Source organism: Phyllostomus hastatus, unplaced genomic scaffold, assembly GCF_019186645.2.
Source record: "Phyllostomus hastatus isolate PE091 unplaced genomic scaffold, TTU_PhHast_1.1 phas_scaffold_60, whole genome shotgun sequence".
Classification (NCBI taxonomy): domain Eukaryota; kingdom Metazoa; phylum Chordata; class Mammalia; order Chiroptera; family Phyllostomidae; genus Phyllostomus; species Phyllostomus hastatus.
In genome coordinates, this window is record NW_025334038.1 from 13,902,259 (window position 1) to 13,908,258 (window position 6,000).

Here is a 6,000-nt window from a genome sequence, read left to right on the forward strand (position 1 = left end):
AGCTAATCACCTCCAGGGAAATGGAGAAGATACCATTAATGGGGGAAATTTAAGGAGGGAAGGAGAGAGAAAGAGATGAGCTAGTGAAAAGTTTCAAGTTCTCCTTTCTGCACCCTTGATAACAAAAGATAAGAAATATTCAGTCCTCTTGGAGGCTGCAAGGCAGGGATGGCCCAGCTCCATGGAGCTCCAGGCACCATTAGTTGCACAATGGGGGTTGCCATTTTTCCAATGTTGTCTAAGTGAATGTTTCCATTGATTAATCTGACCCTGGGTATTGCACACCAGAACCAATTCATTTAGTCCATGTCCTCTTTCAAAAATGAGTAAACTGAATAAACTTGTAATTAAAGTTTAGAGTTTTAAAAAGTGCACCTAGATAGAAATTTAAAAATAGCATGTCTACATTAGTCATATTTTTTTTAAGATTTTTTTTATTTATTTTTAGAGAGGGAAGGTGGGGAGAGAGAGAGAGAGAGAGAGAGAGAGAGAGAGAGAGAGAGAAACATCAATGTGCGGTTGCTGGGGGTTCTGGCCTGCAACCCAGGAATGTACCCTGGCTGGGAATCGAACCTGGGACACTTTGGTTCCCAGTCCGTGCTCAATCCACTGAGCTATGCCAGTCAGGGCTACATTAGTCACTTTTAAGGACACAAAGTATTTCCATAAATCTATAAGGAAAAAAATTCCAGTTTAAGAAAAATGACAAATCCCATGCCTCTTTTCAAGCAAGTTTAAGACTTTGCAACTAATTTGTAGAAATCCTTAGCAAGGATATGCATAGCACAGATACACTGTGCTAGATTTATTTGAATTCAATTCAAACACAAAATTGGTTTTCCTTTCCAGCAGTTTTCTGAAATGTACATTACAGCATTGGTTAGTTAAACCAGTTATGACAATTGAACCTCTGAAATATTAAAATCTGCACCTAGCCTCTAAGTGTGTTGATCTTGCTTCTTAGGTAGAACAAATTTCAGTCCTCTTTATACAGAAAACTAAGATGAGCAGATAGTTGTGTAATGCATATGTTAATTAAAGCATGCTATTCCTGGGAGCTGGTGAACAAGGCTATATATTACTGTACGTATTTTAAGGAAGTCATTCAGTCATATTGAATTCAGAAGCACAAGTCAGAATGGTATACTGCTACATGCTGTAAAGTGACATGTACTGATAATATATTTAAAAGTTAAAGAAAATCATGCTTTTTAAAATAAATTTGGATGTTTTAATGCAATAGAAATGTGGTTTTCATCAAATATTGTCATGATAGTCACCAAGACCTCATTTGACAGATTTTCTTCATAACTATCACCATCCCATGGTTGATGGGTTTACATTAGCACAAAAGATTAGGGTTTGTTTGTTTGTTTGTTTGTTTTTTATTTGAACTGAAAATTATCATCAGACTCTTTCACTGCTCTGGTCACTAGTAAATCACGGGATCACAACTGAAGAGACAAAACCTGCTGTGCCCCAAAGCGTCTACCCTTTTATGTCAGTCCAATACTCAGAGAAAGCAATAACTGACCCATAAACACAGTTTGTCAAAAAAAGTCTCTGGGCTTCAAGCAGTCATTGCAGAACATGCTCACTAGCTCACTTGTCCATCTGGTCTTTGTATCCAGATCCAAAATTTCGAGGTTTTTTCCGATTATTGTTCATTCTAGTTCTATTGTTGTCCCTGTCCCCAGATAGCCATCCAGTTTTGTGGGTTCAATTGCCTACAAGTTCACCTTCCCTCAGACCAGGATGACCTTGCTTGTTCTTCCACAACCAGCACCCAGTCAATGCATTCAAGTCTGTTTTGAAGACTAAGTTTTCTGACAAATACATGTGTTTCCATGCATAGAAAAAACATGTATGATCACAATTGTAAATATAAATTACAAAGACAAAATAGCATATACACTTGAAAATTTTTGAAAAGAAAGTAAAACAGGAGACAAACAATATGAAAGTTTGGGTTTTATTTTTTCTAATTTTATTGTATTTTTCCATTACCATTTAACTCCCTTACATCTCTTTGCCCTGCAATCACCACATTCTAGTCCATGCCCATGAGTCCTTTTTCCTTTTTGCTTGATCCCTCCACCCTCTAACATGCCCCCTGCTTAGCTGTCATCCTGTTCTCTTTCTTTGAGTTGGTCTCTAGTTTGTTTGTTAATTCAGTTTGGTTGGGTTTTTAAAAGTTACTACAAATAAGATAACCTCCTGGAAAGACTGATCAAGAGAAAAAGAGTTACAAATGAAGAATATATAGGATTAAAAAATGGACAGATTGCATGGCAGAGGGCATGAAAAGTAATAGGAATAGCATGATCAACTTCACAAAAATAAAATTTACAGATTACATAAAATTTCCAGAAAAAATAAAACTTACAAAGAAATTGAACACCTGTACAGATTTTTTTAATATTTAAGATACCCAACTGATAATTAAATATATTTCTATAGAAGAAAGAACTAGCACAGATAGTTTTGTTAGTAAGTTATAGCAAACTTTCAAAAAGTAATTTCAAATAGTGATCACAAACATTTATATGAAACTGTTAGAAGAGACAAAACTTTAAACATCAAGGCTAGCATACCATTGATACCAAAACAATGAAAGACTGCACGGGTTATGAAAACCATTAGTCAATTTAATAAGTGTTATTCAGAAGAAAATATTAACAGATTTAATCCAGCAAAATACATAATAGCTATTTGGAGATACATCAAAGAATATAAGATTGATTATCTAATGATAAGCCAAAGTAATGAAGCAAGAAACTGTCTTGATCATCTCAATAAATACTGAAAGATAATTTGGTAAAACAATTCATGACAAAAAATCTTAATACAAGAAATAGAAGAAAAATACTAACTTGATAATAATAGTTAGCCTCCAAAATGTCCCACAATGTCCTTACCTCCTGGTATTCATGCACTTATGTAACTCCCTCCCACACAGTATTGGGCTGATCTGTGAACCCAATAAGATAATGTGGAAATAACAGCTTGTGATCTTGAATGCTGTTATAGAAATATTTTGGTATCTCCCTTACAGTCTCTTGGGTTGCTCATTCTAAGGGAAGTCAGCTACTGTGTTACGAGGACACTAAAGAAATCTGAAAGGTAAGTCCATGAAGAAAGGATCTGAAGCCTCCATCCAACAACAAGTACCAACTTGCAAACCCTATGTATTAGCAATTTTGGAAGCTGATATTTCCACTCTGATCTTTCAGATGACTACAACTTATTGCATCCCTGGCTGACTTTTGACTATAACTTCATGAGAGATCCCAAGCCAGCATCATACCCTTACACTGCTCTCAGATTCTGTATCTATAGATAATATATGTTTGTTGTTGTTTTGAGTCACTAATTTTTAAAGTAACTTGTTACATAGTAATAGATAACTAAAAAACCTGAAAAATATTTTTAAAAATTACAGAATTCTTAATAAACAGTAATGAAATATTAAAATATTTACGTTTAATAAAAAATAAACCAGGGAATCCTGATATCACCATTTGTTTATAATCTTATATAAAAAAGTTTAGTCAGCTCAATAAGATGGGGAGAGCATTTCCTATTGGAGCCTCTGGTTTGAGAGGAGGTGGGCCTTCTACTCTCCCTATGATGGTGTGTGCTCATTCACTGATATCCCAAAATAGGATCATCTGGCAAAAATGTCATTTTGCCTGCCATGTTCAAGGCTCCCATTTGACTAGCTATTGTGAACTTTGCTCACAATAGCTCACCAGCTTGTGTTAAAACAAGAGCCCTATGCCATCAGTGAGTTAGTGTGTCAGCAAATCAGTGCTGAGTCCTGGGGTACTAGCAGAGCTGGAGTTTGAATTCCCAGAGTTTGAGATGGTGGGTACTCATGTTCTTGACAAGGTGTTTCTGGAAATACGTGTTGTGGTGGCCACAAGTTTTCACCAACCAAAACCTGGCACTGTTGGCCCCATGGAGTGAACACTACATGGAAGCATATGCTATTTGCCCTGCATTGGGCACTTTACCTTACCATGGCAGATTACATCTAAAGGTCATTGTATAGAGGAAGTTCCTGAATTTCCTTTTGTGCTTAAAGATAAAGTTGAAAACCATGAAAAGATTAAGGAAACTGTCTAGCTTCTTTAGAAACATAAGGCCTGATGTAATAAAAAGGTTACTGCCTCTCAGCAAATGAGAGTTAGCAAAGGCCAAACAAGAAGCTATCATTATATCCAGTGCAAGGGACCCAGCATCTTTTATGATGAACACAAGTGTGGCAAATTGAACATTTTGAAACTTACTCCTAGTGGGCACGTGGGACATTACTGTACTTGGACTAGAAGTGCCCTTCATAAGTCAGATGATTTTTATGGCACTTGGTATAAAACTGTCTCCCTCATAGTAGCTGCAATTTCCCCATACACAAGGTGCTCAGTTCAGACCTTGGCAGAATTTGGAAAAAAAAAAGAGATCTAATGAGCCCTTCAAGTACCATGCAACAAGATTAATTGCAGAGTCCTAAAAGAGAATTCCCTGAAAATCCCGAAATCATGTTAAAGCTGAACACATATGCAAAGACCATAAGCTGTAATGACATTTTTGCCAGATCAGTAGTCCAAACTCCTGGTGGATAAAGCAACAGCATCACTTGAAACCAAATCAAGTGGGAAGGGGGGTCCAAACAGGAAACCTCTTGCAGAGAAGAAAAGAAAAAGCCTTTGGTTAGAGTAAAGACTGCAGCCACCAAAAATCCAGCTGCTGAAAAGAAGCCAGCAGAAAAGAAACCCATTAAGAAGGAAAGAACCCTGTTGCATAAACTTAAATCTGTTTATTTCATAAAAACCAAATCATGTTGGAAAATTTATTTTGAACAAAGACCTGATCAAAAAGGCAGTGAAAAACAAAAACAAACAAAAATATGCTGGGGGGTGCATTTATAAAAATTGTGAAAGACAAAAAAATCTAATTATTTACAGATGAAAAGTTGTCTCAATAAATAATGCAAAAGAATTTATAAACTATTAAAATTAATAAGAGAGTTTAGTAAGTTAGTCAGGTAGAAAATTAAAATATTGATATCCATTGCAATTCTTTATACCAAAACAAATAGTTGAAATGTAATAAAAGATGCCACTTGAAATAAACCGCCCCCCCCCAAAAAAAAATCACAGGGAGTAAATTCATGAAAGGATGTATATGACTTTTCTGTAGGATGACATTTCATTAGAGGCAATAAAGAAACTCTCAACTCTTCACCAACTTTTAAAGACTGAATTTATGGACTACTTTGATGGGCTTCCTTGAACTCTGAATTCTGGTAGGCATCATCCAGTGAGAGGTACTGGCAGGCAATCAACATACAGAGTATTTGTTCAACCAACTGCCTCCCTCTGGATTGCCATAAATTGATTACATTCTTTTAATAAAGGCTAGATCTTCTGTCAAGTTTCTCTCTTGTACAATTAGAGGTTCTCTCCCTGGCTTCCAGTACCTACTCCCTCTGTGCCTCTTCCTTTGGCCCTTTGGCATGAGAGGGATACTGGGTTATGGCTGTTAATTTCACTTAGTCCTACTCATTTATTTAAACATACTTTTATTAAACTCAAATCAACTGTTTAAGTAGGCCACTTCTTTCCTGCTTAAACTCAGAGTGGTAAATAATTTGTACCAGAGTGACCTCAGGCAATGGGACTCTAGCATTGCATTGCTTAATGTTTTATGGAGAGCACAAATTACTTTCTTGCCCTGTATTGATGGCATTCACTAGATTCACAATTAACCAGGCTAACATTGGTGGTAGAATCTTATAGAGTACAAACAGAGCAAGACATTGGGAGATCAACTGTGGCATGGCATTCTCATGATGACAAAAGTGATTATAATGATGCAAGAAAGCATGAACCAACAAAGGGAAAGTTAAAGGCCCTGAATGCCAACTCAGAACATGAGTGCAAAATATTTGTATGGCAGTTGGTTTCTCAGGACAGTAATGGGTTAGACTTAAGCCCA

General features: G+C 36.4%; 1 pseudogene; it reads left to right on the forward strand.

Annotated features, from left to right (window-relative positions):
- The first annotated feature begins 2,908 nt into the window (after positions 1 to 2,908).
- On the forward strand, positions 2,909 to 4,499 carry LOC123810314 (annotated as a pseudogene).
- Positions 4,500 to 6,000: the final 1,501 nt, after the last annotated feature.